The sequence below is a fragment of the Polypterus senegalus genome, chromosome 11, assembly GCF_016835505.1.
Source record: "Polypterus senegalus isolate Bchr_013 chromosome 11, ASM1683550v1, whole genome shotgun sequence".
NCBI classification, from domain to species: domain Eukaryota; kingdom Metazoa; phylum Chordata; class Cladistia; order Polypteriformes; family Polypteridae; genus Polypterus; species Polypterus senegalus.
In genome coordinates, this window is record NC_053164.1 from 107965253 (window position 1) to 107979959 (window position 14707).

Consider the following 14707-nt stretch of genomic DNA (forward strand, 5'->3'; position numbering starts at 1 on the left):
TATCCTAATCAAATATTTTGCATTGTGCAGAGAAAACGTACCTGAGTATTGATGGTACAGATGCTTCTGCTTATACTGACTTCAGCTTTCACCTCTGAAGAAGATTCCCCTGCATTTTGGTGGAGGTGTAAGACATAAATTCTGAATGAACTCTGTTTAAGGCCTCAGTAATTAAAGCAAGTTAAGATGCTATGATCCAAAGATAATGAGAAGCTATAAAGACTAAAACTCTGGATCTCTACTACTTTATTGTAGGGACGTATTAAACTGAGACATAAGACTTCATGTAGTGCAGATGGGGGTTGAAGGGTGGGGAGGTGTTTAGGATTTCTAGATTATATTGAGAGGTACCAGTAGGCCAAGAACACTGCATTTGTTGGAATGGACAAAGAAAAATCTCATGTGTAGAAGGAGCTTACGGAAGCCATATTGAATAACCTTTGAGCAATCTCAAAAGGAATACTGGAAACCATTATGAGCTGTAGAATATAGTCAATTGCCCAATCCACAGTTATTAATATTAAACGTATTGGATACATATTGTGAATGCTGTGAAGTCACACAGGACATCAATGGGGCCCAACGTGTTCTTGAAATGTGGTTCTTGATTTTTTCCTTACTTCAAGTAACCTTTCCTGACTTAAGCCAAAAATGTCCACCTGGAAGTATACCTTGTTACTTCCGACTTCAAAGTAGTGACAAAGTTGTCCTCTGATTCAGTACAAATTCAGCTTTCCATTAATGTCAGTTCTGAATGATAATACATCAGATAAACTGTTAAAACTGTATTCAAATAAAAAAAAGTACCATAATTGCAGAAGAAGTGCTGAAAATTCGTGGAAGGGTGTCAGATCATTGAAAAGCTCAGAATATCATAGAGTATAATTATATATTTTAATTATATCAGTGATACATGGAGATACATCACTTGCAGTTCTGATTGAAGAATTGTTTTCAAATCTGATAATTTTGCTTCAGTGTATTAAGACTAAAATGTAAAAAAAAGCCAAGATAAACAGGTGGGCTACAATGCAATCTATAGAGGCTATACTGTACTTTATAACAGAGACATGTTTTTGGAATTGACAAATTCTCTACATTTTCATGAGATCTGGAGCATCACGTTACAATGAACAGATATATAGTAAAACAGTAATTGGCTGTGTTGTTGCCTACATGCATGGTCAGATAGAGTTGATTTATCCATAATCCATGTAAGTTATTATGCCTATTCTCAGGGCACTGAAATGGGGGAATAAGCTGTATCATGTTATCGAAAGCCCCATAAGAATATTAAATGGTGCATCCAACAAGGAGTTGCAGCCTGTGCTAGGGATACATAGAATTTCCTCAGAAGGCTAAAGGAAAGGTACATTTCCACATTTAGGGGGAAAGTGAACAGAGGCTGACATTACCATCTTGGAGACTTTCAGATTCAAGTGTACAGATTACATTTCTCTTTAAAAGGACAGGCTATGAAGATGTGGCCTTTTTATGGGAACTGAAGCTTGGGCAGTGTAGAAAATTAGTGACATTCATCACCCTGGGTCTGACTGCAGTGACCTCTATATGAGGTTAAAAGCCTCACAGCATCCACCAACTTTTTAAGCTTGGAAGAGGGAGAAAGATAGAGAACGAGAGTGAGAGATGAAACAGGAATATTGTCATTACCTTCACTATGTTCTAGATTATTACCAGTCCACAGGAGCTACAGTACTATGAAGTACAGAAGCAAATCACTTTTGTCTTTTCATGAGCAAATAAATGGCCTTTAAATGCCTTAAGCAGTCTTTTATTGTATATTTTAATCTTATATAATGATCTTCATCGAAAAGTGCTTAACAAGCAGTAGTAGCAGTATTGTCATGTATACAGAGTACAGTGAAATTATTACATGCACATCTGAACAAAATGTAGAACATGCAATCATTCAACATATTACAGCAGAATGGAAAAGATAATTGTTCTGTTTTAAGTTAAAGCCCAGATCTATAGGGTGGCTATTTAGATTTACAATGCTTATTCTCATTTTCTTGAGAGACAGATCAAAGGAGGTCTCTTTTAGTATTTACCTTTAGGCTTATATATAATGTGTTTCTGCACATAAAAGACTTTACTGTGAATGCAGCAGAATCCCAGCTGTGAATGGATTCACTGAATGCTCCATTAATCCATGATTCAGACAACTCCATATAGATCATAGTCTTCCACCTAGAAACAAGAAGTTTAGCAGCTACAGTGTCTAGTCACAATAATGTAAGCTGGTGCACTAACAGAGCAAGACCTAAAACATTCAGAAGTAAATGTAAAAGGAATTCGTTTTTTTTGCACCCTCAATTCAAGTCCTCTGCAGAAGCACTGCCTGAGTGGAGTATGTTCTATACATGTGTAGTTAGATATGAAGATATGTGTGACTCCAAATTGGTCTGTTGTGAATGTGATTGTAGACGTGTACATTTTAGAAACCCTAATGATGAACTGGTGCGGCATTCAGCATTAGTTCCTGCTTTGAAAGTCACTGGGCCCCTGTGAATGCTGAATTGGTGTTGTGAATGTTAATTATTTTCTTTCTTTTGTTAAGAGGCTAGTTCTGTACAGTAAATGACTACTTGTTCGTTTGGATACTTTTATTTTTATTTATTATAATAATTGTTATATCCTGGTTATCATAACATTACAAAAGAGAATGACCCTATCACAGCATATACATTCAGCAATGCAGCTGACACAGAGGATGTAAGGAGGTTCTCATTTATTACATTACCAAGCCAACTAACACACACATACATATACCTTAATATTACACAAGTCAGGCAAACTGCATGGTGAAATGCAGGGTGTCTATGATCATCTAATTAATCATATGGACCTCAAAGAACCTGAAAATCAAAACTTGGGGTTGTCTGGGAGAAAAATATTGTTGCAGCTCCCGAACAGCTCTTCATAGGCAGGATGGGACTAGCAGTGACAGCAGCCTATCTAGAGGTAAGGGAAGTTTGTTCTTTCACCTTGACAGGATTCAGAAAGCTTTCAGAGAAAAAGTAAAATCCTAAAGCCTCATGCAACCATTAAGGCTTGTCATGATCTCAGTGATACTGAAGACTGTGATGACAGATAACAGAAAATGATGAAAATTGGTGATGCAATTACTCTGGCAGAGTTAACACATTTAGTGAAGTGTTTTTTCTTTCTGTGATTGTAACTTACTAGAGCTGCAGAACTGGCCAGTGGCAAGTTGGCATGTTGGTCCATGGCATGCAATTGCTTTAACCTCAGTTATGAAAAAGCCATTGTTATGTTCCAAAAAATGCAGTTACTAACTATGCATGTTTCATTTAAAGTGACAGTTTGGTATGATGCTAGCCTGAAGTAAGAGCTGGCGGTATATGTTTACAGATTGTATAACCTTGTATGTGATTCATTAACTCAAGATATATATATATATATATAATGTATATATATATATATATAGTGTATATATATATATATCCTTAGTGATAGTGTTTTATGTACAGTAGCTATTTTATTCTACTGTATATTCCATAGTAAAAGAGTTAGATTTCAGCTGACACTGGAGCCCTATTGAGAACTCCTAAATATACTCCTAAATAGACTACATCAAACATTGACTCATACACAATTCAAAATAATAGTTTCATTCACAGGGCATTTAAAAAATGAATGTTGTAGAAAAACAATAATTGCTGGGATTTTTATTCTTTTACTTGTAATTTTATTTTTTTCTCTCATTGCCATGTGGCAAGAGTTTCCCAAATCATCTGCTGGGTCATAAAACCATGTGTTCCAACTTATCCCTTGGTTAAAGACATGACACAAAGAAGCAGTATCTGTTAACCAGGTAGAAAGGATTCAGCATGTGTTATGTGAATCATAGGTGTATTTTTGTATTGTCCATGTTCAGTTGAATAGGATTGTTTGGCCTATCTTTCAATTAAGCTTTCAATCCATTTTATTTATGTTAACAATTTAATATGTGATATGAAATAGATAATACTTTATCTTAGGTTAATCACACATTTTAAATTTTAAACTGAATAAATTACGTAGGTTGATATTGTCTTCTATTTTTCATCTACTTATAAAATGCATGCTACTTATAAAAGTTCAATAGAAAATAAAGATTGACTATAGCAGTGAAAAAGGGTCACACATTGTGTAGCTCAAAATGCTCAGATTTCTTGTTTCCTACATTTTAGACAGACCATTAATATTTGGGTGATGAAGAGGCCTGTGGTAACTGAGGAGACATCCTTCCCATTGTTCTCAAAGGCTTTTTCATGCCTGTGGGATTCTGGGCAACAAAAAGTGGTGATACCCTTTGTCAAACCAGAACAGATGTCTTTTTCCAGACAAAAATCCGAGGATCTTGTTCAAACTGAGTTGGAAAACAACTGCAAGGCAACAACAGAGTTTGCTCTGAATGAGGTAAAGCCTGTTTGTTTTGGACAGTTTTTTTTTTTTTGTACAACCCTTTCAATACTGTTAACAGCTTTCTGGACTGAAATTGGAATTGAAAAAAAAATCCTAACTTTAATCACATTGGATGAGAGTTTAATTCATACCTCTGGTAATTTGTGCCCAATGCTATATATCAATTATGACCCTGAATTGTACTGTGTCTTCACAAAATAGATTGTTAGATAAGGCAATAAAATGAAAAAAAATCACCTCGTGTATAACACAGTGCGTAGAATTCAAACTAAAACATGGCGTACAAACAAGGCTGGGAATGTGCGTACACGCAAAAAATTCCACATGCATAAAACTGAGTGTATACCAAGTTCAATGCACTTCCTCTTTATAAATCCCGACTCACCCCAGAATTTCACATATTGTAATATGTAAATCAATATAAATAGGCCCTTTCATTCAGTATTTTGTTAAAAGGCAATGGCAAAGGTACATGGAAAAAAAAATTCAGCGAAGGTGAAGTGGAGGCAGAGAATAATGTACCATTTTTTGGCCTCAGCAGTGGTATAAGCAACAAGAAGAAGTTGATTGAGTGATACATTGTGGTGGAGATGCTCGAAAGTTCAAGCTCAGAAAGTCACACAGTGCCTGAAATAAAAAAGATGTGGTCAGATATCAGAGTTGACGTGCAAAGCGATTCATAACTCGCCATCTGTTTATTCTGTTTCAGACAATATTACAAACTCTGATCCACATGTTGCACACACACATCTGCCTTGGAAATGTCCAGGCGACCATGTGGCTGTGTGCTGACTGATGCTGTTCTGGAGTCACCTAATGCAATAGTGGATGCTGTAAGAGATGTGGCTAATGAATCAAGGAGTATAAGAACGGTACTATGTAATATTGACCACAAATTAAATGAATTGGTAAAAAAAAATGCTGCATCTGATTACCTGTTTTTATATTCTGCTAATTTCATTCAAACGAAGTTGTAGCACTGTCCATTGGCTGATCATTTGGTGGGTCAAGTTCATCATACTGCATCTTTTCAGGTACGGCCAGCCATGGTTGTGTGCCAGATTATGTAGCATGCTACCTACTTGCACAATGTGACACACTTTCTGTACACTATGGATGAACACATTAATAGAGTGGAAATACTTTCTATTTACTTAAGCAAATAATTCTCTAAAGGTGTCTTTATAGTGTATATCAGCACTCAGTGCCACAATGGATCAATTCTCTGCTCATTACATGGCTCTTTGAGGTGACTCGCTATCCTTAAAAGGACTGCTTGCCTTTTGCCACTCTAGTTGGAAAAAGCACCTGTGACTTTGCATAGTTGTTGTTTTTATAGGCTCTTCTGATATAGATTAAGTAATGCCAGCTCATTCTTTTGGTGATTCATTCCTGGCTGATGTACAGTGCATCCGGAAAGTTTTCACAGCCCATTACTTTTTTCACATTTTGTTAAGTTACAGCCTTATTCCAAAATTGATAAAATGAATTTTCTTCCTCAGAATTCTATACACAACACCCCATAACGACAATGTGAAAAAAGTTTACTTCAGGTTTCTGCAAATTTATTAAAAATAAAAAAATTGAGAAAGCACATGTACATAAGTATTCACAGCCTTTGCCATGAAGCTCAAAATTGAGCTCAGGTGCATCCTGTTTCCCCTGATCATCCTTGAGATGTTTCTGCAGCTTAATTGGAGTCCACCTGTGGTGAATTCAGTTGATTGGACATGATTTGGAAAGGCACACACCTGTCTATATAAGGTCCCACAGTTGACAGTTCATGTCAGAGCACAAACCAAGCATGAAGTCAAAGGAATTGTTTGTAAACCTCCGAGACAGGATTGTCTTGAGGCACAAATCTGGGGAAGGTTACGGAAAAATTTCTGGTGGTTTGAAGGTCCCAATGAGCACAGTGGCCTCCATGATCCGTAAATGGAAGAAGTTCGAAACCACCAGGACTCTTCCTAGAGCTGGCCAGCCATCTAAACTGAGCCATCGGGGGAGAAGGGCCTTAGTCAGGGAGGTGACCAAGAACCCGATGGTCACTCTGTCAGAGCTCCAGAGGTCCTCTGTGGAGAGAGGAGAACCTTCCAGAAGGACAACCATCTCTGCAGCAATCCACCAATCAGGCATGTATGGTAGAGTCGCCAGACGGAAGCCACTCCTTAGTAAAAGGCACATGGCAGCTTGCCTGGAGGTTGCCAAAAGGCACCTGAAGGACTCTCAGACCATGAGAAACAAAATTCTCTGGTCTGATGAGACAAAGATTGAACTCTTTGGTGTGAATGCCACACGTCACATTTGGAGGAAACCAGGCACCGCTCATCACCAGGCCAATACCATCCCTACAGTGAAGCATGGTGGCGGCAGCATCATGCTGTGGGGATGTTTTTCAGCGGCAGGAACTGAGAGACTAGTCAGGATAAAGGGAAAGATGACTGCAGCAATGTACAGAAACATCCTGGATGAAAAGCTGCTCCAGAGCGCTCTTGACTTCAGACTGTAGAGAAGGTTCATCTTTCAGCAGGGCAATGACCCTAAGCACACAGCCAAGATATCAAAGGGGTGGCTTCAGGACAACTCTGTGAATGTCCTTGAGTTGCCCAGCCAGAGCCCAGGCTTGAATCCAATTGAACATCTCGGAGAGATCTTAAAATGGCTGTGCACTGACACTTCCCATCCAACCTGATGGAGCTTGAGAGGTACTGCAAAGAGGAATGGGCGAAACTGGCCAAGGATAGGTGTGCCAAGCTTGTGGCATCATATTCAAAAAGACTTGAGGCTGTAATTACTGGCAAAGGTGCCTCGACAAAGTATTGAGCAAAGTCTGTGAATACTTATTTACATGTGATTTCTCAGTTTTTTTATTTTTAATAAATTTGCAAAAGCCTCAAGTAAACTTTTTTCACGTTGTCATTATGGGGTGTTGTATGTAGAATTCTGAGGAAAAAAATGAATTGAATCCATTTTGGAATAAGGCTTTAACATAACAAAATGTGGAAAAAGTGATGCCCTGTGAATACTTTCCGTATGCACTGTAGCTTGTGTGGCACAGTTGCAATAGCATTGTGTGTGTAGTTTACTGCTCTGATTACATTTGGAAAACTGGACATTGCTGTGAATTGCACTCTGATGTTTCCCAGTTCAACCACAATGTAAGGAAATCTTATATATCTGGATGACAAATGGATAATACCATCTTATACAGCTGACATGGAGTAACTCATTGATTATTTATGAAATTCCCGATCATCAACAAGCTTGTGTTGAAAAACTCTTATGGCTAAAATCCCGAGAGTGGACAGAACATGCAACGGAGCACAATTCCAGCCTTTGTAAAACCGGTGGCAATTCACAACACAGGTCCAAGAGTACAGCTCTTGGAAATTGAAATCGACTTAGAAGCCAGTCATCACCATCTATAAATAGGCTCTTTTCTAATTCTTCCATTTGCTATTTCTTCTAACAACGCTAAAGCAGCCATGGTAATTTGAATAGTTTGGCCATTCTATGAAGCATTATATTGTTACAAAATCATTACAATCAAGTAAATGAAATTTGTAAACGAAATTGAAGTAATTTTGGTTAATTTGATAATGGATGCAAATATTAAAAAGAAAGGAAAACAACACAGAAATAATAACACTGCTTTGATAACGGCAGTATGCAAAACTGAGCAGAAAAGTGCGTACGCAACGTAGCTGCTTTGAGAATGTGTGTGGCTTTACAGTAAGTTTTGTTTTTATACATTACAAAGTGAGCTTGGGAATGGGCGTACACAACATTTTTTTAATGTAATGGAGTTGAAAAGGGGCTATTTAAAATTAAAATTTAGTGACAGTATCACTGTAAATTGCATGAAATGTCTGTTAGATCTTGCTGAACAATATTTTACATAAGTGTTAAAGGGCTGTGCTAAATGTGAGCAGCTCTATGAAATATACTTATACTTAAAATACAGTACTCATTTGCAGTTTTGCATTATCAAATTTATAATAGGATTATTACTGATCCAGTTAACTGGTTAATTTGTATGGGGCATTAATAAGTAATTACTCTTCTTGGCAAGAGTACCTCTATTTTGTTAACCTAATTTTTCCAAACCTTACCTAATTATTCTTCTATCCATTTTTGAGTTTGAATCGTAGGAGATATATCCAATTCTCGCAGTATCCGGAACAAGGCAGCAACCATTCCAGGACAGGTCATTTTTCTTTTGCTGCACCCCCTCATGCACACCATCGGACTCATCATTTTTAACATATTTATTTATTTTTACCTCAGTTTTTCCAGTAAACATTCATGCATAAGCAGGGATTTATACATTGAAAACTAGTTAACTTACACATGCAACATCACTCAGTCATACTGGGCAAATATAGTAACAACAACCATTCATGTATTTGGGATCTGGGGAGAAAACAGAGAAAAATCTTGTGAAAATGAAGGAGATATACAGTCTACACTCTGATGCTTACTCTTAATTACTTACATTTAAACTAATTGCCTTAGAGTGATGAGGAAGGAATACTAACCTCTGTGTCACCAATATTATTATTATTGGTTATACATGACTTCATGTTAATGGATGCTACATGAGTTTACTTCAATTTATATCATTTTACATTTCATCTATTTTTTTATTTACCAATAACATCATTCAACACAGGGCCACAGGGACTAGGGCACATTGCTTCGTGCAAGGAAAAAAACAGTGCTGGCATCGGAGCTAGCATTCACTCACCTATCGACTCTGACTTATACAGGACCAGTATAGAAACACCAGGCAGGCTGGGATATGGGAGCAAACTGGACACAAAGAGAACAGGACACTAGAGCAGTGAGGTAGCACGCTAAACAAGGGCCCACTCTTCCTGTATTACTAATTAAATATTAATTGGCATATCTGTTCTGCATATCAAAGCACTAATTTCTTTGTAACTGCAAGACAGCTTTAATGATGGAAAGTGCAACTTACTAAGAGAATTCTTGGGTACTTGTGAAATTTATTGAATTCAGAAAAAAAATCCCTTGTGCATGCCTGGGCATTAATTGATTTGGGACTGTCAGAATGTATTCATTTTCTGGTGTAGTTTTACAGAAATAGTTGGAAACCTTATTGATCTATTTAGATACATTCTTTTCTTTGGGATACTGCTACTGATACAGACTTTATACCTCTTCCTTGAGTGGCTGGTGTCTCTTCAGTTAGGCCACATATCAGGGCTGTGCATCATCTCTGCTGAGAGCTCTCAATTTTAGTCTACAGGCATTCCATTCTTGTGGTCAAAAAAACAACCACTTGAGATATATCTAATCTACTTGAGATCCCAGTCTTTGTTCTTCAGCAAAAAACAAATGTTTCGGCCTGTCACCTGATTAAAATGTTTGAGTACATTAAATATGGTACTTGTTAAAACTTGTTTTTCTCCATTTCAAAGAGTGTGTTAGAAATACTTCACTTTTGCAGTCTGTAAAGTTTACAGGTGAGAGTATGCAAAATTCTTTTGCATTTTTGGTCACATCTGGGCAAAAATAGAATTAGCGGTAAAGCCTTATTTTTCATCCTCATGGGCAGAAGTTGGAAATGGCTACTGCACTATGCACTTCCTTATTGCTGCCCCACTACACCATTTCCTGTTCCAAGTCAAAATTACAATAGCAGCTGTTTGCAGTGGTTATACAGTAGCATCCAGTCTCTCATCAGTTGTTTCTAGGTTACTTTCCATCTCTATCTTCACCACTTTAAACAAGAAAACCAAGTCAAAAGTGGATGTACAGGTTGAAGTGTTACTCATTAAATCTTAAAACATAAAATACTCCCAGCATGAAACCAGGGCTGATCTTTTATATGTGTATAAAGATAGCATTTTACATAGTGCACTATTGCATTTTGTGCAATATTCCAAGAAAGCACCGAATCAGTTAACTGAATTGTAAAAGCCAGACAAAGGGGTCATGAATAGTTCTAGGCAGTGAAAATCCTTCAAATGTCAACTACAAAAAAAATAAATAAATAAATAAAAAATGGAGAAAATATAGAATAGATAGGTACATCGACCAGGTAAATATCTGCCTAAAACAGTTACTAGTCAGCAAGGTCACAAGGGGATCAATGGGATCACTACAGAAAACTGATCTGATTTCACTCAGATAGATAAAAACTTCATCGCAACCCTGAAGCCTGAACACTGAAACAACATAAAAACAACATAAAAGGCATTATTGAGGACTGGCAAAGACAAAGCCTTGAATGTAACTGCAATTGTAGTATTCTGCTTACTGAAATTCATCTATACTAATAAAAGGCAAAGCCCTCACTGACTGACTGACTGACGACTCACTCACTCACTCACTCACTCACTCATCCCTAATTCTACATCTTCCCGTGTAGGTAGAAGGCTGAAATTTGGCAGGCTCATTCCTTACAGCTTACTTACAAAAGTTAGGCAGGTTTAATTTCGAAATTCTACGCGTAACGGTCAAAACTGGAACCTACTTATGTACATATATACTGGCCATAGCCTGCAGCTCGGTCGCCGTGTGAGGTGGAGTTGTGTCTCTCATCGTCACGCCTCCCACGTAATTGAGTGCCTGCCCATATAAGGCCATCCGTCAGTGGCAATCCAATAGAAACACTCTGCCGCTATATATTCTGTGCTTATGGAAATGAAGATGAGATGGTCAGGGTGGTGTTTGGCACAAACTCAGCGAAACTGCGAGAGAAACTTTTAAGTGCCGGGTGTTAGCTAACATTAAATAAAGCCATGGACATCGCACGAGATAACACAAGCACAGCTGAGAACCTTCGATGCATTTACTCCGAGCGGCTCATGTGAACTGAATGAACAAAGCACACGGAGGAAAAAGTTAATGTCCAGCTAAAGAAAGACAGTGTAAAAAAAAAACCTGTGCATACAGTGTGTGATGACAGCAACACTCATAACAGTCACAAAACAATTACATTGACAATCATGTTACATTATTTTTAAAATGTTCCCTTTTCTTTTTCATAACTTCTTTAACACACTACTTCTCCCCTGCAAAGTGTGGGTATTTTGCTATATACTGTATATATATATACTAGCAAAATACACGCGCTTTGGGTATATATACTGACATCCGAGGTTCGATTCCCGAGAGGGTGTGCAGTGAGTGTGTATGCCTGATGAGCCCAGAATTAGGGCGAAACACGTGTCGCAACTCTTTGCATTATTTGACAGTAAAACTATTTAAATATATATATATATATATATATATACACACGCGCGCACACATACACATATATATATATATACACGCATACATATATATATATATATACACACACAAACATGTGTGTATATGTATGTGTGTATATATGTAGATATATATGTATATGTGGATTTATGTGTATATATATGTATATATGTATGTGTATATATATGTATATGTGTAGATATGTATGTATATGTATATACGTGTATAATGTATATATACTGTATCTATACTAATAAAAGGCAAAGCCCTCACTCACTCACTGACTCACTCACTCACTGACTCATCACTAATTCTCCAACTTCCCGTGTGGGTGGAAGGCTGAAATTTGGCAGGTTCATTCCTTACAGCTTCCTTACAAAAGTTGGGCAGGTTTTATATCGAAATTCTACGCGTAATGGTCATAACTGGAAGCAGTTTTTCTCCATTTACTGTAATGGAGATGAGCTTCAACGCCGTGGGGGAGTTTCGTGTGACATCATCACGCCTCCCACGTAATCACGCAGTACATAGAAAACCAGGAAGACCTCAAAAAAGCGCTCAAGAAAACATGCATTATATAATTGAGAAGGCAGCGAAACAATAAGAAGCGAGCGAGTGACATATACAACCATATTCATGAGTTCTGCTACTTCGGAAACAAAGCACGTTGTAAACCTACACTTTAAATTAAGTTCATAGACAGGCTGCCGCTGGCGTTTGTAATTTAGTGCCTGCCCATATAAGGCCGTCCGTCAGCGGCAATCCAATAGCAAACTGCCACGGGTAAATATTCACGGGTGAAGGACTGTGTTTATGGAGAGGAAGATGAGATGGTCAGGGTGGTGTTTGACACAAACTCAGCGAAACTGCGAGAGAAAGTTTTAAGTGCCAGGACTAAGGTAACATTAAATAAAGCTATGGACATAGCACGAGATGGCACCAGCACAGCTGGGAACCTTCGATGCAAGTACACCGAGTGGCTCACGTGAACTGGCGCAGTGCACAGATAAAAGCAACAGTTCCAAAGAGCACTGAACAAAACCGAATTACACAATTGAAAAGGCAGCAAAAATATGAAGCGTCTGATAAGCATATTCATAAATGCAGCTACTGTGGAAACAAAGCACACGGTGGAAAAAGTCAATGTCCGCTAAAGGAAGACAGTGTAAAAAACCCGTGCATGCAGTGTGTCAGGTCTCAGATAAAGAAGAAGATGAGCTGTTTATTGATGCAGTAAGAAACGAATCGATGAATGAAACCTGTCATCTTTACAATGATTGACAAACACGGAATGTAACTTGAACACAACACATCCTACAAATACGAACCTGATTGAAAGAAATAATGATAATCAAATCCTTGATGACAGCAACACTCAGTAACACTCACAAAACAAATACTGTATATTGACAGTCATGTTACGTTATTTTTAAAATGTTCCCTTTTCTTTTCTACCTTTTTTAACACACTACTTCTCCGCTGCGACACGCGGGTATATATATATGTATATATATATATCCCGCTCTACATACTCGAATAATGGATACTTTATTAGCCATCAATGATTGTTTTGGTAAAGCCATACTCAGTGTATTCATTAGATGAGCGGTAAAAAGTAAGAGCGAGGGAGGATGACTCATTGAGGCATGCAGGCTGTAGTGCGTCAACTCTATCTGAATTGCGATCACATTTGAAAAATATATCTTTTCAAGTTCTATTTAGTCCATATGTGTCAAACTCAAGGGGCGGGCCACATCCAGCCCGGCATGTAATTATATCCGCCCGAGATCATTTTATATACTGTATTATTGTTATTAAAGCCGGGTATATGAAGCGCTGGTAACACAATAAACTACAGATCCCATAATGCAGCGCTTCAGCTGCCTTGCCGTAACACTTACGCGTTAATCAAGTCTACCTTATGATGCTGCAAGTTATTGCGAAGCTAGAGTTATTGCGCACTGAGTTTGCACGGCGCTTTGGTGACTTTGAAGAACAAACAAAGTCCGTCTACATGCGGCTCGAACCTTGTGCATGTTTGGTAGCACATATCTGTGTGAGAAGCTCTTCTCAGTGATAAAGACTAACAAAACAGCACACAGGAGTCGCCTCACTGATGAGCACCTGCAATCCATCCTGAGAATCTCCACAACACAGAACCTCACACCAAACAGAAACGAACTTGTGGCCAAAAAGATGCCAGGCGTCCAGCTCTAAAATGACATATGAGCAAAGACAACTGAATGATTTGATTTGTTATTGCACGTAAGAGGAGTCAACCGTTTTAACAAACAGCGTATTGCACTGATCCGAAATAGCTGTGTGTGTATATATGTAGATATGTATGTATATGTATATATATGTTTATATATGTGTGTGTATGTATGTATATATATATATATATGTGTGTGTATATATGTAGATATATATGTATGTATATATGTGTATATGTATAGATATGTATATATATATATATATATATATGTTTGTGTGTGTGTGTAAATAAATATATATATATATATATATATATATATATATATATATATATATATATATATATATATGACAACAACACTCATCACTCACAACAGTGACAAAACAATTACATTGACAATCAGGTTACGTTATTTTCAAAATGTTTCCTTTTCTTTTCATTGCTTCTTTAACACACTACTTCTCCGCTGCGAAGCGCGGGTATTTTGCTAGTGTTTATATATGTGTGAGTATGTATATATATGTATGTGTGTGTATGTGGATGTATGTGTTTATATATGTATATATGTATGTGTATGTATAAATATATATATATGTGTATATGCATATATGTAGATATGTATATGTGTATATGTATATATATGTTTATATGTGTGCGTGTATGTGTGTGTATATATATGTATATATATATATGACAGCAATACTCATAACAGTGACAAAACAATTACATTGACAGTCATGTTACGTTATTTTTAAAATGTATACTTTTCTTTTTCATTACTTCTTTAACACATTACTT